At 46.4% G+C, this 20,000-nt stretch overlaps 42 non-coding genes and 20 pseudogenes across 42 annotated transcripts; all 62 read left to right on the forward strand.

Annotated features, from left to right (window-relative positions):
- Positions 1 to 249: 249 nt before the first annotated feature.
- On the forward strand, positions 250 to 368 carry LOC138549130 (5S ribosomal RNA). Its single transcript, XR_011292915.1, has one exon. It is a non-coding gene; the product is annotated as a 5S ribosomal RNA (ribosomal RNA).
- Positions 369 to 474: 106 nt separating this feature from the next.
- On the forward strand, positions 475 to 583 carry LOC138546719 (5S ribosomal RNA; annotated as a pseudogene).
- Positions 584 to 1,046: 463 nt separating this feature from the next.
- On the forward strand, positions 1,047 to 1,165 carry LOC138542300 (5S ribosomal RNA). Its single transcript, XR_011290287.1, has one exon. It is a non-coding gene; the product is annotated as a 5S ribosomal RNA (ribosomal RNA).
- A 106-nt stretch (positions 1,166 to 1,271) lies between these two features.
- On the forward strand, positions 1,272 to 1,390 carry LOC138543211 (5S ribosomal RNA). The gene has a single exon (XR_011290584.1). It is a non-coding gene; the product is annotated as a 5S ribosomal RNA (ribosomal RNA).
- A 106-nt stretch (positions 1,391 to 1,496) lies between these two features.
- Positions 1,497 to 1,615, forward strand: LOC138551193 (5S ribosomal RNA). The gene has a single exon (XR_011294923.1). It is a non-coding gene; the product is annotated as a 5S ribosomal RNA (ribosomal RNA).
- Positions 1,616 to 1,720: 105 nt separating this feature from the next.
- Positions 1,721 to 1,829, forward strand: LOC138543042 (5S ribosomal RNA; annotated as a pseudogene).
- A 464-nt stretch (positions 1,830 to 2,293) lies between these two features.
- On the forward strand, positions 2,294 to 2,412 carry LOC138538825 (5S ribosomal RNA). The gene has a single exon (XR_011286912.1). It is a non-coding gene; the product is annotated as a 5S ribosomal RNA (ribosomal RNA).
- Positions 2,413 to 2,518: 106 nt separating this feature from the next.
- On the forward strand, positions 2,519 to 2,637 carry LOC138537424 (5S ribosomal RNA). Its single transcript, XR_011285559.1, has one exon. It is a non-coding gene; the product is annotated as a 5S ribosomal RNA (ribosomal RNA).
- Positions 2,638 to 2,742: 105 nt separating this feature from the next.
- On the forward strand, positions 2,743 to 2,861 carry LOC138540653 (5S ribosomal RNA). Its single transcript, XR_011288693.1, has one exon. It is a non-coding gene; the product is annotated as a 5S ribosomal RNA (ribosomal RNA).
- Positions 2,862 to 2,967: 106 nt separating this feature from the next.
- LOC138548084 (5S ribosomal RNA) lies at positions 2,968 to 3,086 on the forward strand. Its single transcript, XR_011291900.1, has one exon. It is a non-coding gene; the product is annotated as a 5S ribosomal RNA (ribosomal RNA).
- A 106-nt stretch (positions 3,087 to 3,192) lies between these two features.
- Positions 3,193 to 3,301, forward strand: LOC138546681 (5S ribosomal RNA; annotated as a pseudogene).
- Positions 3,302 to 3,754: 453 nt separating this feature from the next.
- LOC138549131 (5S ribosomal RNA) lies at positions 3,755 to 3,873 on the forward strand. The gene has a single exon (XR_011292916.1). It is a non-coding gene; the product is annotated as a 5S ribosomal RNA (ribosomal RNA).
- Positions 3,874 to 3,979: 106 nt separating this feature from the next.
- On the forward strand, positions 3,980 to 4,098 carry LOC138549447 (5S ribosomal RNA). Its single transcript, XR_011293230.1, has one exon. It is a non-coding gene; the product is annotated as a 5S ribosomal RNA (ribosomal RNA).
- Positions 4,099 to 4,204: 106 nt separating this feature from the next.
- Positions 4,205 to 4,323, forward strand: LOC138550831 (5S ribosomal RNA). The gene has a single exon (XR_011294576.1). It is a non-coding gene; the product is annotated as a 5S ribosomal RNA (ribosomal RNA).
- A 105-nt stretch (positions 4,324 to 4,428) lies between these two features.
- On the forward strand, positions 4,429 to 4,537 carry LOC138546784 (5S ribosomal RNA; annotated as a pseudogene).
- Positions 4,538 to 5,008: 471 nt separating this feature from the next.
- Positions 5,009 to 5,127, forward strand: LOC138542369 (5S ribosomal RNA). The gene has a single exon (XR_011290352.1). It is a non-coding gene; the product is annotated as a 5S ribosomal RNA (ribosomal RNA).
- A 106-nt stretch (positions 5,128 to 5,233) lies between these two features.
- LOC138542453 (5S ribosomal RNA) lies at positions 5,234 to 5,352 on the forward strand. The gene has a single exon (XR_011290434.1). It is a non-coding gene; the product is annotated as a 5S ribosomal RNA (ribosomal RNA).
- Positions 5,353 to 5,458: 106 nt separating this feature from the next.
- LOC138550386 (5S ribosomal RNA) lies at positions 5,459 to 5,577 on the forward strand. The gene has a single exon (XR_011294140.1). It is a non-coding gene; the product is annotated as a 5S ribosomal RNA (ribosomal RNA).
- A 106-nt stretch (positions 5,578 to 5,683) lies between these two features.
- Positions 5,684 to 5,802, forward strand: LOC138537285 (5S ribosomal RNA). The gene has a single exon (XR_011285426.1). It is a non-coding gene; the product is annotated as a 5S ribosomal RNA (ribosomal RNA).
- Positions 5,803 to 5,908: 106 nt separating this feature from the next.
- On the forward strand, positions 5,909 to 6,017 carry LOC138546853 (5S ribosomal RNA; annotated as a pseudogene).
- A 463-nt stretch (positions 6,018 to 6,480) lies between these two features.
- LOC138541129 (5S ribosomal RNA) lies at positions 6,481 to 6,599 on the forward strand. The gene has a single exon (XR_011289144.1). It is a non-coding gene; the product is annotated as a 5S ribosomal RNA (ribosomal RNA).
- Positions 6,600 to 6,705: 106 nt separating this feature from the next.
- Positions 6,706 to 6,824, forward strand: LOC138543222 (5S ribosomal RNA). The gene has a single exon (XR_011290585.1). It is a non-coding gene; the product is annotated as a 5S ribosomal RNA (ribosomal RNA).
- A 106-nt stretch (positions 6,825 to 6,930) lies between these two features.
- LOC138542667 (5S ribosomal RNA) lies at positions 6,931 to 7,039 on the forward strand (annotated as a pseudogene).
- A 105-nt stretch (positions 7,040 to 7,144) lies between these two features.
- LOC138543607 (5S ribosomal RNA) lies at positions 7,145 to 7,253 on the forward strand (annotated as a pseudogene).
- A 454-nt stretch (positions 7,254 to 7,707) lies between these two features.
- On the forward strand, positions 7,708 to 7,826 carry LOC138549132 (5S ribosomal RNA). Its single transcript, XR_011292917.1, has one exon. It is a non-coding gene; the product is annotated as a 5S ribosomal RNA (ribosomal RNA).
- A 106-nt stretch (positions 7,827 to 7,932) lies between these two features.
- On the forward strand, positions 7,933 to 8,041 carry LOC138546721 (5S ribosomal RNA; annotated as a pseudogene).
- Positions 8,042 to 8,494: 453 nt separating this feature from the next.
- Positions 8,495 to 8,613, forward strand: LOC138549444 (5S ribosomal RNA). The gene has a single exon (XR_011293227.1). It is a non-coding gene; the product is annotated as a 5S ribosomal RNA (ribosomal RNA).
- A 106-nt stretch (positions 8,614 to 8,719) lies between these two features.
- LOC138546872 (5S ribosomal RNA) lies at positions 8,720 to 8,828 on the forward strand (annotated as a pseudogene).
- Positions 8,829 to 9,291: 463 nt separating this feature from the next.
- Positions 9,292 to 9,410, forward strand: LOC138549134 (5S ribosomal RNA). Its single transcript, XR_011292919.1, has one exon. It is a non-coding gene; the product is annotated as a 5S ribosomal RNA (ribosomal RNA).
- Positions 9,411 to 9,516: 106 nt separating this feature from the next.
- LOC138543233 (5S ribosomal RNA) lies at positions 9,517 to 9,635 on the forward strand. Its single transcript, XR_011290586.1, has one exon. It is a non-coding gene; the product is annotated as a 5S ribosomal RNA (ribosomal RNA).
- A 106-nt stretch (positions 9,636 to 9,741) lies between these two features.
- On the forward strand, positions 9,742 to 9,850 carry LOC138542644 (5S ribosomal RNA; annotated as a pseudogene).
- A 105-nt stretch (positions 9,851 to 9,955) lies between these two features.
- Positions 9,956 to 10,064, forward strand: LOC138543608 (5S ribosomal RNA; annotated as a pseudogene).
- A 454-nt stretch (positions 10,065 to 10,518) lies between these two features.
- On the forward strand, positions 10,519 to 10,637 carry LOC138549135 (5S ribosomal RNA). Its single transcript, XR_011292920.1, has one exon. It is a non-coding gene; the product is annotated as a 5S ribosomal RNA (ribosomal RNA).
- A 106-nt stretch (positions 10,638 to 10,743) lies between these two features.
- LOC138546722 (5S ribosomal RNA) lies at positions 10,744 to 10,852 on the forward strand (annotated as a pseudogene).
- A 470-nt stretch (positions 10,853 to 11,322) lies between these two features.
- LOC138542302 (5S ribosomal RNA) lies at positions 11,323 to 11,441 on the forward strand. Its single transcript, XR_011290289.1, has one exon. It is a non-coding gene; the product is annotated as a 5S ribosomal RNA (ribosomal RNA).
- A 106-nt stretch (positions 11,442 to 11,547) lies between these two features.
- On the forward strand, positions 11,548 to 11,666 carry LOC138543245 (5S ribosomal RNA). The gene has a single exon (XR_011290588.1). It is a non-coding gene; the product is annotated as a 5S ribosomal RNA (ribosomal RNA).
- Positions 11,667 to 11,772: 106 nt separating this feature from the next.
- Positions 11,773 to 11,891, forward strand: LOC138551194 (5S ribosomal RNA). The gene has a single exon (XR_011294924.1). It is a non-coding gene; the product is annotated as a 5S ribosomal RNA (ribosomal RNA).
- A 105-nt stretch (positions 11,892 to 11,996) lies between these two features.
- Positions 11,997 to 12,105, forward strand: LOC138543609 (5S ribosomal RNA; annotated as a pseudogene).
- A 464-nt stretch (positions 12,106 to 12,569) lies between these two features.
- Positions 12,570 to 12,688, forward strand: LOC138538828 (5S ribosomal RNA). Its single transcript, XR_011286914.1, has one exon. It is a non-coding gene; the product is annotated as a 5S ribosomal RNA (ribosomal RNA).
- Positions 12,689 to 12,794: 106 nt separating this feature from the next.
- LOC138537425 (5S ribosomal RNA) lies at positions 12,795 to 12,913 on the forward strand. The gene has a single exon (XR_011285560.1). It is a non-coding gene; the product is annotated as a 5S ribosomal RNA (ribosomal RNA).
- Positions 12,914 to 13,018: 105 nt separating this feature from the next.
- LOC138540654 (5S ribosomal RNA) lies at positions 13,019 to 13,137 on the forward strand. Its single transcript, XR_011288694.1, has one exon. It is a non-coding gene; the product is annotated as a 5S ribosomal RNA (ribosomal RNA).
- Positions 13,138 to 13,243: 106 nt separating this feature from the next.
- LOC138548085 (5S ribosomal RNA) lies at positions 13,244 to 13,362 on the forward strand. The gene has a single exon (XR_011291901.1). It is a non-coding gene; the product is annotated as a 5S ribosomal RNA (ribosomal RNA).
- Positions 13,363 to 13,468: 106 nt separating this feature from the next.
- On the forward strand, positions 13,469 to 13,577 carry LOC138546682 (5S ribosomal RNA; annotated as a pseudogene).
- Positions 13,578 to 14,030: 453 nt separating this feature from the next.
- LOC138549136 (5S ribosomal RNA) lies at positions 14,031 to 14,149 on the forward strand. The gene has a single exon (XR_011292921.1). It is a non-coding gene; the product is annotated as a 5S ribosomal RNA (ribosomal RNA).
- Positions 14,150 to 14,255: 106 nt separating this feature from the next.
- LOC138549448 (5S ribosomal RNA) lies at positions 14,256 to 14,374 on the forward strand. The gene has a single exon (XR_011293231.1). It is a non-coding gene; the product is annotated as a 5S ribosomal RNA (ribosomal RNA).
- Positions 14,375 to 14,480: 106 nt separating this feature from the next.
- On the forward strand, positions 14,481 to 14,599 carry LOC138550832 (5S ribosomal RNA). Its single transcript, XR_011294577.1, has one exon. It is a non-coding gene; the product is annotated as a 5S ribosomal RNA (ribosomal RNA).
- Positions 14,600 to 14,704: 105 nt separating this feature from the next.
- Positions 14,705 to 14,813, forward strand: LOC138543112 (5S ribosomal RNA; annotated as a pseudogene).
- Positions 14,814 to 15,284: 471 nt separating this feature from the next.
- Positions 15,285 to 15,403, forward strand: LOC138542370 (5S ribosomal RNA). Its single transcript, XR_011290353.1, has one exon. It is a non-coding gene; the product is annotated as a 5S ribosomal RNA (ribosomal RNA).
- A 106-nt stretch (positions 15,404 to 15,509) lies between these two features.
- Positions 15,510 to 15,628, forward strand: LOC138542455 (5S ribosomal RNA). The gene has a single exon (XR_011290436.1). It is a non-coding gene; the product is annotated as a 5S ribosomal RNA (ribosomal RNA).
- A 106-nt stretch (positions 15,629 to 15,734) lies between these two features.
- LOC138550387 (5S ribosomal RNA) lies at positions 15,735 to 15,853 on the forward strand. Its single transcript, XR_011294141.1, has one exon. It is a non-coding gene; the product is annotated as a 5S ribosomal RNA (ribosomal RNA).
- A 106-nt stretch (positions 15,854 to 15,959) lies between these two features.
- Positions 15,960 to 16,078, forward strand: LOC138537286 (5S ribosomal RNA). The gene has a single exon (XR_011285427.1). It is a non-coding gene; the product is annotated as a 5S ribosomal RNA (ribosomal RNA).
- Positions 16,079 to 16,184: 106 nt separating this feature from the next.
- On the forward strand, positions 16,185 to 16,293 carry LOC138546854 (5S ribosomal RNA; annotated as a pseudogene).
- A 463-nt stretch (positions 16,294 to 16,756) lies between these two features.
- LOC138541130 (5S ribosomal RNA) lies at positions 16,757 to 16,875 on the forward strand. Its single transcript, XR_011289145.1, has one exon. It is a non-coding gene; the product is annotated as a 5S ribosomal RNA (ribosomal RNA).
- A 106-nt stretch (positions 16,876 to 16,981) lies between these two features.
- Positions 16,982 to 17,100, forward strand: LOC138543257 (5S ribosomal RNA). The gene has a single exon (XR_011290589.1). It is a non-coding gene; the product is annotated as a 5S ribosomal RNA (ribosomal RNA).
- A 106-nt stretch (positions 17,101 to 17,206) lies between these two features.
- Positions 17,207 to 17,315, forward strand: LOC138542668 (5S ribosomal RNA; annotated as a pseudogene).
- Positions 17,316 to 17,420: 105 nt separating this feature from the next.
- Positions 17,421 to 17,529, forward strand: LOC138543610 (5S ribosomal RNA; annotated as a pseudogene).
- A 454-nt stretch (positions 17,530 to 17,983) lies between these two features.
- On the forward strand, positions 17,984 to 18,102 carry LOC138549137 (5S ribosomal RNA). Its single transcript, XR_011292922.1, has one exon. It is a non-coding gene; the product is annotated as a 5S ribosomal RNA (ribosomal RNA).
- Positions 18,103 to 18,208: 106 nt separating this feature from the next.
- LOC138546723 (5S ribosomal RNA) lies at positions 18,209 to 18,317 on the forward strand (annotated as a pseudogene).
- Positions 18,318 to 18,770: 453 nt separating this feature from the next.
- On the forward strand, positions 18,771 to 18,889 carry LOC138549445 (5S ribosomal RNA). Its single transcript, XR_011293228.1, has one exon. It is a non-coding gene; the product is annotated as a 5S ribosomal RNA (ribosomal RNA).
- A 106-nt stretch (positions 18,890 to 18,995) lies between these two features.
- LOC138546874 (5S ribosomal RNA) lies at positions 18,996 to 19,104 on the forward strand (annotated as a pseudogene).
- A 463-nt stretch (positions 19,105 to 19,567) lies between these two features.
- Positions 19,568 to 19,686, forward strand: LOC138537538 (5S ribosomal RNA). The gene has a single exon (XR_011285670.1). It is a non-coding gene; the product is annotated as a 5S ribosomal RNA (ribosomal RNA).
- A 106-nt stretch (positions 19,687 to 19,792) lies between these two features.
- LOC138543268 (5S ribosomal RNA) lies at positions 19,793 to 19,911 on the forward strand. Its single transcript, XR_011290590.1, has one exon. It is a non-coding gene; the product is annotated as a 5S ribosomal RNA (ribosomal RNA).
- The last annotated feature ends 89 nt before the right edge of the window (positions 19,912 to 20,000 follow it).

The following is a 20,000-nucleotide window of genomic DNA, read 5'->3' on the forward strand; positions in this document are numbered from 1 at the left end:
AATATTGAGTCCTTCAAGAGGCATGAAAGAAAACCATTATTGTGTTGATTGTTCTCTCCACCTCCCTGCAACAGACACAGGATGGATGAATTAAAGTTATCCTACCAGACATAGGAGTCCTGAATGGGCCCACCAGTCTTATATATCTCGCCTGATCGAGCGATGAGCGTGGTATCATGTTGCAAGTGGCTGCATGGCTTAGCTTACTAAATGCAAATGCATAAGAGTAATATTCTTAGCATTCCTAGAGCCTACGGCCACACCACACTGAATGCACCCGATCTCGTCTGATCTCGGAAGTTAAGCAGTGTCAGGCCTAGTTAGTACCTGGATGGGAGACCGCCTGGGAATACCAGGTGCTGTAGGCTTTTTTGTGCTCCAAGTTCAGGAAGTGAGCCATTTCACAATTGCCTTTCAAAACTGCAAGGTCTAGCCGACTAGATGCTTAAAAGTACAAAACTCACTAGGCCCAGAGCCTACGGCCACACCACACTGAATGTGCCCAATCTCGGAAGCTAAGCAGGGTCGGGCCTAGTTAGTACCTGGATGGGAGACTGCCTGGGAATACCAGGTGCTGTAGGCTTTTTTGTGCTCCATGATTAGTAATTGCGCAACTTCTCAATTATTTTTCAAATTTGGTATGTTTCCAAAATAATTGTATCCCGTTTTATAGCGGAAATGTTGGACAACATCATGAGGGCTGGAGCTACCTTTTTACATAGAATTAGCATACAGGTAGTGTGTTCATGGGTAATAAATCGACTTTCACATGTAATGCAGTACAGAGAATATTGAGTCCTTCAAGAGGCATGAAAGAAAACCATTATTGTGTTGATTGTTCTCTCCACCTCCCTGCAACAGACACAGGATGGATGAATTAAAGTTATCCTACCAGACATAGGAGTCCTGAATGGGCCCACCAGTCTTATATATCTCGCCTGATCGAGCCTGATCGAGCGATGAGCGTGGTATCATGTTGCAAGTGGCTGCATGGCTTAGCTTACTAAATGCAAATGCATAAGAGTAATATTCTTAGCATTCCTAGAGCCTACGGCCACACCACACTGAATGCACCCGATCTCGTCTGATCACGGAAGTTAAGCAGTGTCAGGCCTAGTTAGTACCTGGATGGGAGACTGCCTGGGAATACCAGGTGCTGTAGGCTTTTTTGTGCTCCAAGTTCAGGAAGTGAGCCCTTTCTCAATTGCCTTTTAAAACTGCAAGGTCTAGCCGACTAGATGCTTAAAAGTACAACACTCACTAGGCCCAGAGCCTACGGCCACACCACACTGAATGCGCCTGATCTCGTCTGATCTCAGAAGCTAAGCAGTGTCGGGCCTAGTTAGTACCTGGATGGGAGACCGCCTGGGAATACCAGGTGCTGTAGGCTTTTTTGTACTCCAAGTTCAGGAAGTGAGCCATTTCTCAATTGCCTTTCAAAACTGCAAGGTCTAGCCGACTAGATGCTTAAAAGTACAAAACTCACTAGGCCCAGAGCCTACGGCCACACCACACTGAATGCGCCCGATCTTGTCTGATCTCGGAAGCTAAGCAGTGTCGGGCCTAGTTAGTACCTGGATGGGAGACCACCTGGGAATACCAGGTGCTGTAGGCTTTTTTGTGCTCCAAGTTCAGGAAGTGAGCCATTTCACAATTGCCTTTCAAAACTGCAAGGTCTAGCCGACTAGATGCTTAAAAGTACAAACTCACTAGGCCCAGAGCCTACGGCCACACCACACTGAATGCACCCGATCTCGGAAGCTAAGCAGGGTCGGGCCTAGTTAGTACCTGGATGGGAGACTGCCTGGGAATACCAGGTGCTGTAGGCTTTTTTTGTGCTCCATGATTAGTAATTGCGCAACTTCTCAATTATTTTTCAAATTTGGTATGTTTCCAAAATAATTGTATCCCGTTTTATAGCGGAAATGTTGGACAACATCATGAGGGCTGGAGCTACCTTTTTACATAGAATTAGCATACAGGTAGTGTGTTCATGGGTAATAAATCGACTTTCACATGTAATGCAGTACAGAGAATATTGAGTCCTTCAAGAGGCATGAAAGAAAACCATTATTGTGTTGATTGTTCTCTCCACCTCCCTGCAACAGACACAGGATGGATGAATTAAAGTTATCCTACCAGACATAGGAGTCCTGAATGGGCCCACCAGTCTTATATATCTCGCCTGATCGAGCCTGATCGAGCGATGAGCGTGGTATCATGTTGCAAGTGGCTGCATGGCTTAGCTTACTAAATGCAAATGCATAAGAGTAATATTATTAGCATTCCTAGAGCCTACGGCCACACCACACTGAATGCACCCGATCTCGACTGATCTCGGAAGTTAAGCAGTGTCAGGCCTAGTTAGTACCTGGATGGGAGACCGCCTGGGAATACCAGGTGCTGTAGGCTTTTTTGTGCTCCAAGTTCAGGAAGTGAGCCCTTTCTCAATTGCCTTTTAAAACTGCAAGGTCTAGCCGACTAGATGCTTAAAAGTACAAAACTCACTAGGCCCAGAGCCTACGGCCACACCACACTGAATGTGCCTGATCTCGTCTGATCTCAGAAGCTAAGCAGTGTTGGGCCTAGTTAGTACCTGGATGGAAGACCGCCTGGGAATACCAGGTGCTGTAGGCTTTTTTGTACTCCAAGTTCAGGAAGTGAGCCATTTCTCAATTGCCTTTCAAAACTGCAAGGTCTAGCCGACTAGATGCTTAAAAGTACAAACTCACAAGAACCAGAGCCTACGGCCACACCACACTGAATGCGCCCGATCTCGTCTGATCTTGGAAGCTAAGCAGTGTCGGGCCTCGTTAGTACCTGGATGGGAGACCGCCTGGGAATACCAGGTGCTGTAGGCTTTTTTGTGCTCCAAGTTCAGGAAGTGAGCCATTTCTCAATTGCCTTTCAAAACTGCAAGGTCTAGCTGACTAGATGCTTAAAAGTACAAAACTCACTAGGCCCAGAGCCTACGGCCACACCACACTGATTGCGCCCGATCTCGTCTGATCTCGGAAGCTAAGCAGTGTCGGGCCTAGTTAGTACCTGGATGGGAGACCACCTGGGAATACCAGGTGCTGTAGGCTTTTTTGTGCTCCAAGTTCAGGAAGTGAGCCATTTCACAATTGCCTTTCAAAACTGCAAGGTCTAGCCGACTAGATGCTTAAAAGTACAAAACTCACTAGGCCCAGAGCCTACGGCCACACCACACTGAATGTGCCTGATCTCAGAAGCTAAGCAGGGTCAGGCCTAGTTAGTACCTGGATGGGAGACTGCCTGGGAATACCAGGTGCTGTAGGCTTTTTTGTGCTCCATGATTAGTAATTGCGCAACTTCTCAATTATTTTTCAAATTTGGTATGTTTCCAAAATAATTGTATCCCGTTTTATAGCGGAAATGTTGGACAACATCATGAGGGCTGGAGCTACCTTTTTACATAGAATTAGCATACAGGTAGTGTGTTCATGGGTAATAAATCGACTTTCACATGTAATGCAGTACAGAGAATATTGAGTCCTTCAAGAGGCATGAAAGAAAACCATTATTGTGTTGATTGTTCTCTCCACCTCCCTGCAACAGACACAGGATGGATGAATTAAAGTTATCCTACCAGACATAGGAGTCCTGAATGGGCCCACCAGTCTTATATATCTCGCCTGATCGAGCGATGAGCGTGGTATCATGTTGCAAGTGGCTGCATGGCTTAGCTTACTAAATGCAAATGCATAAGAGTAATATTCTTAGCATTCCTAGAGCCTACGGCCACACCACACTGAATGCACCCGATCTCGTCTGATCTCGGAAGTTAAGCAGTGTCAGGCCTAGTTAGTACCTGGATGGGAGACCGCCTGGGAATACCAGGTGCTGTAGGCTTTTTTGTGCTCCAAGTTCAGGAAGTGAGCCCTTTCTCAATTGCCTTTTAAAACTGCAAGGTCTAGCCGACTAGATGCTTAAAAGTACAACACTCACTAGGCCCAGAGCCTATGGCCACACCACACTGAATGCGCCTGATCTCGTCTGATCTCAGAAGCTAAGCAGTGTCGGGCCTAGTTAGTACCTGGATGGGAGACCGCCTGGGAATACCAGGTGCTGTAGGCTTTTTTGTACTCCAAGTTCAGGAAGTGAGCCATTTCTCAATTGCCTTTCAAAACTGCAAGGTCTAGCCGACTAGATGCTTAAAAGTACAAAACTCACTAGGCCCAGAGCCTACGGCCACACCACACTGAATGCGCCCGATCTCGTCTGATCTCGGAAGCTAAGCAGGGTCGGGCCTAGTTAGTACCTGGATGGGAGACCACCTGGGAATACCAGGTGCTGTAGGCTTTTTTGTGCTCCAAGTTCAGGAAGTGAGCCATTTCACAATTGCCTTTCAAAACTGCAAGGTCTAGCCGACTAGATGCTTAAAAGTACAAACTCACTAGGCCCAGAGCCTACGGCCACACCACACTGAATGCGCCCGATCTCAGAAGCTAACCAGGGTCGGGCCTAGTTAGTACCTGGATGGGAGACTGCCTGGGAATACCAGGTGCTGTAGGCTTTTTTTGTGCTCCATGATTAGTAATTGCGCAACTTCTCAATTATTTTTCAAATTTGGTATGTTTCCAAAATAATTGTATCCCGTTTTATAGCGGAAATGTTGGACAACATCATGAGGGCTGGAGCTACCTTTTTACATAGAATTAGCATACAGGTAGTGTGTTCATGGGTAATAAATCGACTTTCACATGTAATGCAGTACAGAGAATATTGAGTCCTTCAAGAGGCATGAAAGAAAACCATTATTGTGTTGATTGTTCTCTCCACCTCCCTGCAACAGACACAGGATGGATGAATTAAAGTTATCCTACCAGACATAGGAGTCCTGAATGGGCCCACCAGTCTTATATATCTCGCCTGATCGAGCCTGATCGAGCGATGAGCGATGAGCGTGGTATCATGTTGCAAGTGGCTGCATGGCTTAGCTTACTAAATGCAAATGCATAAGAGTAATATTCTTAGCATTCCTAGAGCCTACGGCCACACCACACTGAATGCACCCGATCTCGACTGATCTCCGAAGTTAAGCAGTGTCAGGCCTAGTTAGTACCTGGATGGGAGACCGCCTGGGAATACCAGGTGCTGTAGGCTTTTTTGTGCTCCAAGTTCAGGAAGTGAGCCCTTTCTCAATTGCCTTTTAAAACTGCAAGGTCTAGCCGACTAGATGCTTAAAAGTACAAAACTCACTAGGCCCAGAGCCTACGGCCACACCACACTGATTGTGCCTGATCTCGTCTGATCTCAGAAGCTAAGCAGTGTCAGGCCTAGTTAGTACCTGGATGGAAGACCGCCTGGGAATACCAGGTGCTGTAGGCTTTTTTGTACTCCAAGTTCAGGAAGTGAGCCATTTCTCAATTGCCTTTCAAAACTGCAAGGTCTAGCCGACTAGATGCTTAAAAGTACAAAACTCACAAGAACCAGAGCCTACGGCCACACCACACTGAATGCGCCCGATCTCGTCTGATCTCGGAAGCTAAGCAGTGTCGGGCCTCGTTAGTACCTGGATGGGAGACCGCCTGGGAATACCAGGTGCTGTAGGCTTTTTTGTGCTCCAAGTTCAGGAAGTGAGCCATTTCTCAATTGCCTTTCAAAACTGCAAGGTCTAGCTGACTAGATGCTTAAAAGTACAAAACTCACTAGGCCCAGAGCCTACGGCCACACCACACTGATTGCGCCCGATCTCGTCTGATCTTGGAAGCTAAGCAGTGTCGGGCCTAGTTAGTACCTGGATGGGAGACCACCTGGGAATACCAGGTGCTGTAGGCTTTTTTGTGCTCCAAGTTCAGGAAGTGAGCCATTTCACAATTGCCTTTCAAAACTGCAAGGTCTAGCCGACTAGATGCTTAAAAGTACAAAACTCACTAGGCCCAGAGCCTATGGCCACACCACACTGAATGTGCCCGATCTCGGAAGCTAAGCAGGGTCAGGCCTAGTTAGTACCTGGATGGGAGACTGCCTGGGAATACCAGGTGCTGTAGGCTTTTTTGTGCTCCATGATTAGTAATTGCGCAACTTCTCAATTATTTTTCAAATTTGGTATGTTTCCAAAATAATTGTATCCCGTTTTATTGCGGAAATGTTGGACAACATCATGAGGGCTGGAGCTACCTTTTTACATAGAATTAGCATACAGGTAGTGTGTTCATGGGTAATAAATCGACTTTCACATGTAATGCAGTACAGAGAATATTGAGTCCTTCAAGAGGCATGAAAGAAAACCATTATTGTGTTGATTGTTCTCTCCACCTCCCTGCAACAGACACAGGATGGATGAATTAAAGTTATCCTACCAGACATAGGAGTCCTGAATGGGCCCACCAGTCTTATATATCTCGCCTGATCGAGCCTGATCGAGCGATGAGCGTGGTATCATGTTGCAAGTGGCTGCATGGCTTAGCTTACTAAATGCAAATGCATAAGAGTAATATTCTTAGCATTCCTAGAGCCTACGGCCACACCACACTGAATGCACCCAATCTCGTCTGATCTCGGAAGTTAAGCAGTGTCAGGCCTAGTTAGTACCTGGATGGGAGACCGCCTGGGAATACCAGGTGCTGTAGGCTTTTTTGTGCTCCAAGTTCAGGAAGTGAGCCCTTTCTCAATTGCCTTTTAAAACTGCAAGGTCTAGCCGACTAGATGCTTAAAAGTACAACACTCACTAGGCCCAGAGCCTACGGCCACACCACACTGAATGCGCCTGATCTCGTCTGATCTCAGAAGCTAAGCAGTGTCGGGCCTAGTTAGTACCTGGATGGGAGACCGCCTGGGAATACCAGGTGCTGTAGGCTTTTTTGTACTCCAAGTTCAGGAAGTGAGCCATTTCTCAATTGCCTTTCAAAACTGCAAGGTCTAGCCGACTAGATGCTTAAAAGTACAAAACTCACTAGGCCCAGAGCCTACGGCCACACCACACTGAATGCTCCCGATCTCGGAAGCTAAGCAGTGTCGGGCCTAGTTAGTACCTGGATGGGAGACCACCTGGGAATACCAGGTGCTGTAGGCTTTTTTGTGCTCCAAGTTCAGGAAGTGAGCCATTTCACAATTGCCTTTCAAAACTGCAAGGTCTAGCCGACTAGATGCTTAAAAGTACAAACTCACTAGGCCAAGAGCCTACGGCCACACCACACTGAATGCGCCCGATCTCGGAAGCTAAGCAGGGTCGGGCCTAGTTAGTACCTGGATGGGAGACTGCCTGGGAATACCAGGTGCTGTAGGCTTTTTTTGTGCTCCATGATTAGTAATTGCGCAACTTCTCAATTATTTTTCAAATTTGGTATGTTTCCAAAATAATTGTATCCCGTTTTATAGCGGAAATGTTGGACAACATCATGAGGGCTGGAGCTACCTTTTTACATAGAATTAGCATACAGGTAGTGTGTTCATGGGTAATAAATCGACTTTCACATGTAATGCAGTACAGAGAATATTGAGTCCTTCAAGAGGCATGAAAGAAAACCATTATTGTGTTGATTGTTCTCTCCACCTCCCTGCAACAGACACAGGATGGATGAATTAAAGTTATCCTACCAGACATAGGAGTCCTGAATGGGCCCACCAGTCTTATATATCTCGCCTGATCGAGCGATGAGCGTGGTATCATGTTGCAAGTGGCTGCATGGCTTAGCTTACTAAATGCAAATGCATAAGAGTAATATTCTTAGCATTCCTAGAGCCTACGGCCACACCACACTGAATGCACCCGATCTCGTCTGATCTCGGAAGTTAAGCAGTGTCAGGCCTAGTTAGTACCTGGATGGGAGACCGCCTGGGAATACCAGGTGCTGTAGGCTTTTTTGTGCTCCAAGTTCAGGAAGTGAGCCATTTCACAATTGCCTTTCAAAACTGCAAGGTCTAGCCGACTAGATGCTTAAAAGTACAAAACTCACTAGGCCCAGAGCCTACGGCCACACCACACTGAATGTGCCCAATCTCGGAAGCTAAGCAGGGTCGGGCCTAGTTAGTACCTGGATGGGAGACTGCCTGGGAATACCAGGTGCTGTAGGCTTTTTTGTGCTCCATGATTAGTAATTGCGCAACTTCTCAATTATTTTTCAAATTTGGTATGTTTCCAAAATAATTGTATCCCGTTTTATAGCGGAAATGTTGGACAACATCATGAGGGCTGGAGCTACCTTTTTACATAGAATTAGCATACAGGTAGTGTGTTCATGGGTAATAAATCGACTTTCACATGTAATGCAGTACAGAGAATATTGAGTCCTTCAAGAGGCATGAAAGAAAACCATTATTGTGTTGATTGTTCTCTCCACCTCCCTGCAACAGACACAGGATGGATGAATTAAAGTTATCCTACCAGACATAGGAGTCCTGAATGGGCCCACCAGTCTTATATATCTCGCCTGATCGAGCGATGAGCGTGGTATCATGTTGCAAGTGGCTGCATGGCTTAGCTTACTAAATGCAAATGCATAAGAGTAATATTCTTAGCATTCCTAGAGCCTACAGCCACACCACACTGAATGCACCCGATCTCGTCTGATCTCGGAAGTTAAGCAGTGTCAGGCCTAGTTAGTACCTGGATGGGAGACCGCCTGGGAATACCAGGTGCTGTAGGCTTTTTTGTGCTCCAAGTTCAGGAAGTGAGCCATTTCTCAATTGCCTTTCAAAACTGCAAGGTCTAGCCGACTAGATGCTTAAAAGTACAAAACTCACTAGGCCCAGAGCCTACGGCCACACCACACTGAATGTGCCCAATCTCGGAAGCTAAGCAGGGTCGGGCCTAATTAGTACCTGGATGGGAGACTGCCTGGGAATACCAGGTGCTGTAGGCTTTTTTGTGCTCCATGATTAGTAATTGCGCAACTTCTCAATTATTTTTCAAATTTGGTATGTTTCCAAAATAATTGTATCCCGTTTTATAGCGGAAATGTTGGACAACATCATGAGGGCTGGAGCTACCTTTTTACATAGAATTAGCATACAGGTAGTGTGTTCATGGGTAATAAATCGACTTTCACATGTAATGCAGTACAGAGAATATTGAGTCCTTCAAGAGGCATGAAAGAAAACCATTATTGTGTTGATTGTTCTCTCCACCTCCCTGCAACAGACACAGGATGGATGAATTAAAGTTATCCTACCAGACATAGGAGTCCTGAATGGGCCCACCAGTCTTATATATCTCGCCTGATCGAGCCTGATCGAGCGATGAGCGTGGTATCATGTTGCAAGTGGCTGCATGGCTTAGCTTACTAAATGCAAATGCATAAGAGTAATATTCTTAGCATTCCTAGAGCCTACGGCCACACCACACTGAATGCACCCGATCTCGTCTGATCTCGGAAGTTAAGCAGTGTCAGGCCTAGTTAGTACCTGGATGGGAGACCGCCTGGGAATACCAGGTGCTGTAGGCTTTTTTGTGCTCCAAGTTCAGGAAGTGAGCCCTTTCTCAATTGCCTTTTAAAACTGCAAGGTCTAGCCGACTAGATGCTTAAAAGTACAACACTCACTAGGCCCAGAGCCTACGGCCACACCACACTGAATGCGCCTGATCTCGTCTGATCTCAGAAGCTAAGCAGTGTCGGGCCTAGTTAGTACCTGGATGGGAGACCGCCTGGGAATACCAGGTGCTGTAGGCTTTTTTGTACTCCAAGTTCAGGAAGTGAGCCATTTCTCAATTGCCTTTCAAAACTGCAAGGTCTAGCCGACTAGATGCTTAAAAGTACAAAACTCACTAGGCCCAGAGCCTACGGCCACACCACACTGAATGCGCCCGATCTCGGAAGCTAAGCAGTGTCGGGCCTAGTTAGTACCTGGATGGGAGACCACCTGGGAATACCAGGTGCTGTAGGCTTTTTTGTGCTCCAAGTTCAGGAAGTGAGCCATTTCACAATTGCCTTTCAAAACTGCAAGGTCTAGCCGACTAGATGCTTAAAAGTACAAACGCACTAGGCCCAGAGCCTACGGCCACACCACACTGAATGCGCCCGATCTCGGAAGCTAAGCAGGGTCGGGCCTAGTTAGTACCTGGATGGGAGACTGCCTGGGAATACCAGGTGCTGTAGGCTTTTTTTGTGCTCCATGATTAGTAATTGCGCAACTTCTCAATTATTTTTCAAATTTGGTATGTTTCCAAAATAATTGTATCCCGTTTTATAGCGGAAATGTTGGACAACATCATGAGGGCTGGAGCTACCTTTTTACATAGAATTAGCATACAGGTAGTGTGTTCATGGGTAATAAATCGACTTTCACATGTAATGCAGTACAGAGAATATTGAGTCCTTCAAGAGGCATGAAAGAAAACCATTATTGTGTTGATTGTTCTCTCCACCTCCCTGCAACAGACACAGGATGGATGAATTAAAGTTATCCTACCAGACATAGGAGTCCTGAATGGGCCCACCAGTCTTATATATCTCGCCTGATCGAGCGATGAGCGTGGTATCATGTTGCAAGTGGCTGCATGGCTTAGCTTACTAAATGCAAATGCATAAGAGTAATATTCTTAGCATTCCTAGAGCCTACGGCCACACCACACTGAATGCACCCGATCTCGTCTGATCTCGGAAGTTAAGCAGTGTCAGGCCTAGTTAGTACCTGGATGGGAGACCGCCTGGGAATACCAGGTGCTGTAGGCTTTTTTGTGCTCCAAGTTCAGGAAGTGAGCCATTTCACAATTGCCTTTCAAAACTGCAAGGTCTAGCCGACTAGATGCTTAAAAGTACAAAACTCACTAGGCCCAGAGCCTACGGCCACACCACACTGAATGTGCCCAATCTCGGAAGCTAAGCAGGGTCGGGCCTAGTTAGTACCTGGATGGGAGACTGCCTGGGAATACCAGGTGCTGTAGGCTTTTTTGTGCTCCATGATTAGTAATTGCGCAACTTCTCAATTATTTTTCAAATTTGGTATGTTTCCAAAATAATTGTATCCCGTTTTATAGCGGAAATGTTGGACAACATCATGAGGGCTGGAGCTACCTTTTTACATAGAATTAGCATACAGGTAGTGTGTTCATGGGTAATAAATCGACTTTCACATGTAATGCAGTACAGAGAATATTGAGTCCTTCAAGAGGCATGAAAGAAAACCATTATTGTGTTGATTGTTCTCTCCACCTCCCTGCAACAGACACAGGATGGATGAATTAAAGTTATCCTACCAGACATAGGAGTCCTGAATGGGCCCACCAGTCTTATATATCTCGCCTGATCGAGCCTGATCGAGCGATGAGCGATGAGCGTGGTATCATGTTGCAAGTGGCTGCATGGCTTAGCTTACTAAATGCAAATGCATAAGAGTAATATTCTTAGCATTCCTAGAGCCTACGGCCACACCACACTGAATGCACCCGATCTCGTCTGATCACGGAAGTTAAGCAGTGTCAGGCCTAGTTAGTACCTGGATGGGAGACTGCCTGGGAATACCAGGTGCTGTAGGCTTTTTTGTGCTCCAAGTTCAGGAAGTGAGCCCTTTCTCAATTGCCTTTTAAAACTGCAAGGTCTAGCCGACTAGATGCTTAAAAGTACAACACTCACTAGGCCCAGAGCCTACGGCCACACCACACTGAATGCGCCTGATCTCGTCTGATCTCAGAAGCTAAGCAGTGTCGGGCCTAGTTAGTACCTGGATGGGAGACCGCCTGGGAATACCAGGTGCTGTAGGCTTTTTTGTACTCCAAGTTCAGGAAGTGAGCCATTTCTCAATTGCCTTTCAAAACTGCAAGGTCTAGCCGACTAGATGCTTAAAAGTACAAAACTCACTGGGCCCAGAGCCTACGGCCACACCACACTGAATGCGCCCGATCTTGTCTGATCTCGGAAGCTAAGCAGTGTCGGGCCTAGTTAGTACCTGGATGGGAGACCACCTGGGAATACCAGGTGCTGTAGGCTTTTTTGTGCTCCAAGTTCAGGAAGTGAGCCATTTCACAATTGCCTTTCAAAACTGCAAGGTCTAGCCGACTAGATGCTTAAAAGTACAAACTCACTAGGCCCAGAGCCTACGGCCACACCACACTGAATGCGCCCGATCTCGGAAGCTAAGCAGGGTCGGGCCTAGTTAGTACCTGGATGGGAGACTGCCTGGGAATACCAGGTGCTGTAGGCTTTTTTTGTGCTCCATGATTAGTAATTGCGCAACTTCTCAATTATTTTTCAAATTTGGTATGTTTCCAAAATAATTGTATCCCGTTTTATAGCGGAAATGTTGGACAACATCATGAGGGCTGGAGCTACCTTTTTACATAGAATTAGCATACAGGTAGTGTGTTCATGGGTAATAAATCGACTTTCACATGTAATGCAGTACAGAGAATATTGAGTCCTTCAAGAGGCATGAAAGAAAACCATTATTGTGTTGATTGTTCTCTCCACCTCCCTGCAACAGACACAGGATGGATGAATTAAAGTTATCCTACCAGACATAGGAGTCCTGAATGGGCCCACCAGTCTTATATATCTCGCCTGATCGAGCCTGATCGAGCGATGAGCGTGGTATCATGTTGCAAGTGGCTGCATGGCTTAGCTTACTAAATGCAAATGCATAAGAGTAATATTATTAGCATTCCTAGAGCCTACGGCCACACCACACTGAATGCACCCGATCTCGACTGATCTCGGAAGTTAAGCAGTGTCAGGCCTAGTTAGTACCTGGATGGGAGACCGCCTGGGAATACCAGGTGCTGTAGGCTTTTTTGTGCTCCAAGTTCAGGAAGTGAGCCCTTTCTCAATTGCCTTTTAAAACTGCAAGGTCTAGCCGACTAGATGCTTAAAAGTACAAAACTCACTAGGCCCAGAGCCTACGGCCACACCACACTGAATGTGCCTGATCTCGTCTGATCTCAGAAGCTAAGCAGTGTTGGGCCTAGTTAGTACCTGGATGGAAGACCGCCTGGGAATACCAGGTGCTGTAGGCTTTTTTGTACTCCAAGTTCAGGAAGTGAGCCATTTCTCAATTGCCTTTCAAAACTGCAAGGTCTAGCCGACTAGATGCTTAAAAGTACAAACTCACAAGAACCAGAGCCTACGGCCACACCACACTGAATGCGCCCGATCTCGTCTGATCTTGGAAGCTAAGCAGTGTCGGGCCTCGTTAGTACCTGGATGGGAGACCGCCTGGGAATACCAGGTGCTGTAGGCTTTTTTGTGCTCCAAGTTCAGGAAGTGAGCCATTTCTCAATTGCCTTTCAAAACTGCAAGGTCTAGCTGACTAGATGCTTAAAAGTACAAAACTCACTAGGCCCAGAGCCTACGGCCACACCACACTGATTGCGCCCGATCTCGTCTGATCTCGGAAGCTAAGCAGTGTCGGGCCTAGTTAGTACCTGGATGGGAGACCACCTGGGAATACCAGGTGCTGTAGGCTTTTTTGTGCTCCAAGTTCAGGAAGTGAGCCATTTCACAATTGCCTTTCAAAACTGCAAGGTCTAGCCGACTAGATGCTTAAAAGTACAAAACTCACTAGGCCCAGAGCCTACGGCCACACCACACTGAATGTGCCTGATCTCAGAAGCTAAGCAGGGTCAGGCCTAGTTAGTACCTGGATGGGAGACTGCCTGGGAATACCAGGTGCTGTAGGCTTTTTTGTGCTCCATGATTAGTAATTGCGCAACTTCTCAATTATTTTTCAAATTTGGTATGTTTCCAAAATAATTGTATCCCGTTTTATAGCGGAAATGTTGGACAACATCATGAGGGCTGGAGCTACCTTTTTACATAGAATTAGCATACAGGTAGTGTGTTCATGGGTAATAAATCGACTTTCACATGTAATGCAGTACAGAGAATATTGAGTCCTTCAAGAGGCATGAAAGAAAACCATTATTGTGTTGATTGTTCTCTCCACCTCCCTGCAACAGACACAGGATGGATGAATTAAAGTTATCCTACCAGACATAGGAGTCCTGAATGGGCCCACCAGTCTTATATATCTCGCCTGATCGAGCGATGAGCGTGGTATCATGTTGCAAGTGGCTGCATGGCTTAGCTTACTAAATGCAAATGCATAAGAGTAATATTCTTAGCATTCCTAGAGCCTACGGCCACACCACACTGAATGCACCCGATCTCGTCTGATCTCGGAAGTTAAGCAGTGTCAGGCCTAGTTAGTACCTGGATGGGAGACCGCCTGGGAATACCAGGTGCTGTAGGCTTTTTTGTGCTCCAAGTTCAGGAAGTGAGCCCTTTCTCAATTGCCTTTTAAAACAGCAAGGTCTAGCCGACTAGATGCTTAAAAGTACAACACTCACTAGGCCCAGAGCCTATGGCCACACCACACTGAATGCGCCTGATCTCGTCTGATCTCAGAAGCTAAGCAGTGTCGGGCCTAGTTAGTACCTGGATGGGAGACCGCCTGGGAATACCAGGTGCTGTAGGCTTTTTTGTACTCCAAGTTCAGGAAGTGAGCCATTTCTCAATTGCCTTTCAAAACTGCAAGGTCTAGCCGACTAGATGCTTAAAAGTACAAAACTCACTAGGCCCAGAGCCTACGGCCACACCACACTGAATGCGCCCGATCTCGTCTGATCTCGGAAGCTAAGCAGGGTCGGGCCTAGTTAGTACCTGGATGGGAGACCACCTGGGAATACCAGGTGCTGTAGGCTTTTTTGTGCTCCAAGTTCAGGAAGTGAGCCATTTCACAATTGCCTTTCAAAACTGCAAGGTCTAGCCGACTAGATGCTTAAAAGTACAAACTCACTAGGCCCAGAGCCTACGGCCACACCACACTGAATGCGCCCGATCTCGGAAGCTAAGCAGGGTTGGGCCTAGTTAGTACCTGGATGGGAGACTGCCTGGGAATACCAGGTGCTGTAGGCTTTTTTTGTGCTCCATGATTAGTAATTGCGCAACTTCTCAATTATTTTTCAAATTTGGTATGTTTCCAAAATAATTGTATCCCGTTTTATAGCGGAAATGTTGGACAACATCATGAGGGCTGGAGCTACCTTTTTACATAGAATTAGCATACAGGTAGTGTGTTCATGGGTAATAAATCGACTTTCACATGTAATGCAGTACAGAGAATATTGAGTCCTTCAAGAGGCATGAAAGAAAACCATTATTGTGTTGATTGTTCTCTCCACCTCCCTGCAACAGACACAGGATGGATGAATTAAAGTTATCCTACCAGACATAGGAGTCCTGAATGGGCCCACCAGTCTTATATATCTCGCCTGATCGAGCCTGATCGAGCGATGAGCGATGAGCGTGGTATCATGTTGCAAGTGGCTGCATGGCTTAGCTTACTAAATGCAAATGCATAAGAGTAATATTCTTAGCATTCCTAGAGCCTACGGCCACACCACACTGAATGCACCCGATCTCGACTGATCTCCGAAGTTAAGCAGTGTCAGGCCTAGTTAGTACCTGGATGGGAGACCGCCTGGGAATACCAGGTGCTGTAGGCTTTTTTGTGCTCCAAGTTCAGGAAGTGAGCCCTTTCTCAATTGCCTTTTAAAACTGCAAGGTCTAGCCGACTAGATGCTTAAAAGTACAAAACTCACTAGGCCCAGAGCCTACGGCCACACCACACTGATTGTGCCTGATCTCGTCTGATCTCAGAAGCTAAGCAGTGTCAGGCCTAGTTAGTACCTGGATGGAAGACCGCCTGGGAATACCAGGTGCTGTAGGCTTTTTTGTACTCCAAGTTCAGGAAGTGAGCCATTTCTCAATTGCCTTTCAAAACTGCAAGGTCTAGCCGACTAGATGCTTAAAAGTACAAAACTCACAAGAACCAGAGCCTACGGCCACACCACACTGAATGCGCCCGATCTCGTCTGATCTCGGAAGCTAAGCAGTGTCGGGCCTCGTTAGTACCTGGATGGGAGACCGCCTGGGAATACCAGGTGCTGTAGGCTTTTTTGTGCTCCAAGTTCAGGAAGTGAGCCATTTCTCAATTGCCTTTCAAAACTGCAAGGTCTAGCTGACTAGATGCTTAAAAGTACAAAACTCACTAGGCCCAGAGCCTACGGCCACACCACACTGATTGCGCCCGATCTCGTCTGATCTTGGAAGCTAAGCAGTGTCGGGCCTAGTTAGTACCTGGATGGGAGACCACCTGGGAATACCAGGTGCTGTAGGCTTTTTTGTGCTCCAAGTTCAGGAAGTGAGCCATTTCACAATTGCCTTTCAAAACTGCAAGGTCTAGCCGACTAGATGCTTAAAAGTACAAAACTCACTAGGCCCAGAGCCTATGGCCACACCACACTGAATGTGCCCGATCTCGGAAGCTAAGCAGGGTCAGGCCTAGTTAGTACCTGGATGGGAGACTGCCTGGGAATACCAGGTGCTGTAGGCTTTTTTGTGCTCCATGATTAGTAATTGCGCAACTTCTCAATTATTTTTCAAATTTGGTATGTTTCCAAAATAATTGTATCCCGTTTTATTGCGGAAATGTTGGACAACATCATGAGGGCTGGAGCTACCTTTTTACATAGAATTAGCATACAGGTAGTGTGTTCATGGGTAATAAATCGACTTTCACATGTAATGCAGTACAGAGAATATTGAGTCCTTCAAGAGGCATGAAAGAAAACCATTATTGTGTTGATTGTTCTCTCCACCTCCCTGCAACAGACACAGGATGGATGAATTAAAGTTATCCTACCAGACATAGGAGTCCTGAATGGGCCCACCAGTCTTATATATCTCGCCTGATCGAGCCTGATCGAGCGATGAGCGTGGTATCATGTTGCAAGTGGCTGCATGGCTTAGCTTACTAAATGCAAATGCATAAGAGTAATATTCTTAGCATTCCTAGAGCCTACGGCCACACCACACTGAATGCACCCAATCTCGTCTGATCTCGGAAGTTAAGCAGTGTCAGGCCTAGTTAGTACCTGGATGGGAGACCGCCTGGGAATACCAGGTGCTGTAGGCTTTTTTGTGCTCCAAGTTCAGGAAGTGAGCCCTTTCTCAATTGCCTTTTAAAACTGCAAGGTCTAGCCGACTAGATGCTTAAAAGTACAACACTCACTAGGCCCAGAGCCTACGGCCACACCACACTGAATGCGCCTGATCTCGTCTGATCTCAGAAGCTAAGCAGTGTCGGGCCTAGTTAGTACCTGGATGGGAGACCGCCTGGGAATACCAGGTGCTGTAGGCTTTTTTGTACTCCAAGTTCAGGAAGTGAGCCATTTCTCAATTGCCTTTCAAAACTGCAAGGTCTAGCCGACTAGATGCTTAAAAGTACAAAACTCACTAGGCCCAGAGCCTACGGCCACACCACACTGAATGCTCCCGATCTCGGAAGCTAAGCAGTGTCGGGCCTAGTTAGTACCTGGATGGGAGACCACCTGGGAATACCAGGTGCTGTAGGCTTTTTTGTGCTCCAAGTTCAGGAAGTGAGCCATTTCACAATTGCCTTTCAAAACTGCAAGGTCTAGCCGACTAGATGCTTAAAAGTACAAACTCACTAGGCCAAGAGCCTACGGCCACACCACACTGAATGCGCCCGATCTCGGAAGCTAAGCAGGGTCGGGCCTAGTTAGTACCTGGATGGGAGACTGCCTGGGAATACCAGGTGCTGTAGGCTTTTTTTGTGCTCCATGATTAGTAATTGCGCAACTTCTCAATTATTTTTCAAATTTGGTATGTTTCCAAAATAATTGTATCCCGTTTTATAGCGGAAATGTTGGACAACATCATGAGGGCTGGAGCTACCTTTTTACATAGAATTAGCATACAGGTAGTGTGTTCATGGGTAATAAATCGACTTTCACATGTAATGCAGTACAGAGAATATTGAGTCCTTCAAGAGGCATGAAAGAAAACCATTATTGTGTTGATTGTTCTCTCCACCTCCCTGCAACAGACACAGGATGGATGAATTAAAGTTATCCTACCAGACATAGGAGTCCTGAATGGGCCCACCAGTCTTATATATCTCGCCTGATCGAGCGATGAGCGTGGTATCATGTTGCAAGTGGCTGCATGGCTTAGCTTACTAAATGCAAATGCATAAGAGTAATATTCTTAGCATTCCTAGAGCCTACGGCCACACCACACTGAATGCACCCGATCTCGTCTGATCTCGGAAGTTAAGCAGTGTCAGGCCTAGTTAGTACCTGGATGGGAGACCGCCTGGGAATACCAGGTGCTGTAGGCTTTTTTGTGCTCCAAGTTCAGGAAGTGAGCCATTTCACAATTGCCTTTCAAAACTGCAAGGTCTAGCCGACTAGATGCTTAAAAGTACAAAACTCACTAGGCCCAGAGCCTACGGCCACACCACACTGAATGTGCCCAATCTCGGAAGCTAAGCAGGGTCGGGCCTAGTTAGTACCTGGATGGGAGACTGCCTGGGAATACCAGGTGCTGTAGGCTTTTTTGTGCTCCATGATTAGTAATTGCGCAACTTCTCAATTATTTTTCAAATTTGGTATGTTTCCAAAATAATTGTATCCCGTTTTATAGCGGAAATGTTGGACAACATCATGAGGGCTGGAGCTACCTTTTTACATAGAATTAGCATACAGGTAGTGTGTTCATGGGTAATAAATCGACTTTCACATGTAATGCAGTACAGAGAATATTGAGTCCTTCAAGAGGCATGAAAGAAAACCATTATTGTGTTGATTGTTCTCTCCACCTCCCTGCAACAGACACAGGATGGATGAATTAAAGTTATCCTACCAGACATAGGAGTCCTGAATGGGCCCACCAGTCTTATATATCTCGCCTGATCGAGCGATGAGCGTGGTATCATGTTGCAAGTGGCTGCATGGCTTAGCTTACTAAATGCAAATGCATAAGAGTAATATTCTTAGCATTCCTAGAGCCTACAGCCACACCACACTGAATGCACCCGATCTCGTCTGATCTCGGAAGTTAAGCAGTGTCAGGCCTAGTTAGTACCTGGATGGGAGACCGCCTGGGAATACCAGGTGCTGTAGGCTTTTTTGTGCTCCAAGTTCAGGAAGTGAGCCATTTCTCAATTGCCTTTCAAAACTGCAAGGTCTAGCCGACTAGATGCTTAAAAGTACAAAACTCACTAGGCCCAGAGCCTACGGCCACACCACACTGAATGTGCCCAATCTCGGAAGCTAAGCAGGGTCGGGCCTAATTAGTACCTGGATGGGAGACTGCCTGGGAATACCAGGTGCTGTAGGCTTTTTTGTGCTCCATGATTAGTAATTGCGCAACTTCTCAATTATTTTTCAAATTTGGTATGTTTCCAAAATAATTGTATCCCGTTTTATAGCGGAAATGTTGGACAACATCATGAGGGCTGGAGCTACCTTTTTACATAGAATTAGCATACAGGTAGTGTGTTCATGGGTAATAAATCGACTTTCACATGTAATGCAGTACAGAGAATATTGAGTCCTTCAAGAGGCATGAAAGAAAACCATTATTGTGTTGATTGTTCTCTCCACCTCCCTGCAACAGACACAGGATGGATGAATTAAAGTTATCCTACCAGACATAGGAGTCCTGAATGGGCCCACCAGTCTTATATATCTCGCCTGATCGAGCCTGATCGAGCGATGAGCGTGGTATCATGTTGCAAGTGGCTGCATGGCTTAGCTTACTAAATGCAAATGCATAAGAGTAATATTCTTAGCATTCCTAGAGCCTACGGCCACACCACACTGAATGCACCCGATCTCGTCTGATCTCGGAAGTTAAGCAGTGTCAGGCCTAGTTAGTACCTGGATGGGAGACTGCCTGGGAATACCAGGTGCTGTAGGCTTTTTTGTGCTCCAAGTTCAGGAAGTGAGCCCTTTCTCAATTGCCTTTTAAAACTGCAAGGTCTAGCCGACTAGATGCTTAAAAGTACAACACTCACTAGGCCCAGAGCCTACGGCCACACCACACTGAATGCGCCTGATCTCGTCTGATCTCAGAAGCTAAGCAGTGTCGGGCCTAGTTAGTACCTGGATGGGAGACCGCCTGGGAATACCAGGTGCTGTAGGCTTTTTTGTACTCCAAGTTCAGGAAGTGAGCCATTTCTCAATTGCCTTTCAAAACTGCAAGGTCTAGCCGACTAGATGCTTAAAAGTACAA

This window comes from Ambystoma mexicanum, unplaced genomic scaffold, assembly GCF_040938575.1.
Source record: "Ambystoma mexicanum isolate Mex_15411 unplaced genomic scaffold, UKY_AmexF1_1 Mex_scaf10, whole genome shotgun sequence".
NCBI classification, from domain to species: domain Eukaryota; kingdom Metazoa; phylum Chordata; class Amphibia; order Caudata; family Ambystomatidae; genus Ambystoma; species Ambystoma mexicanum.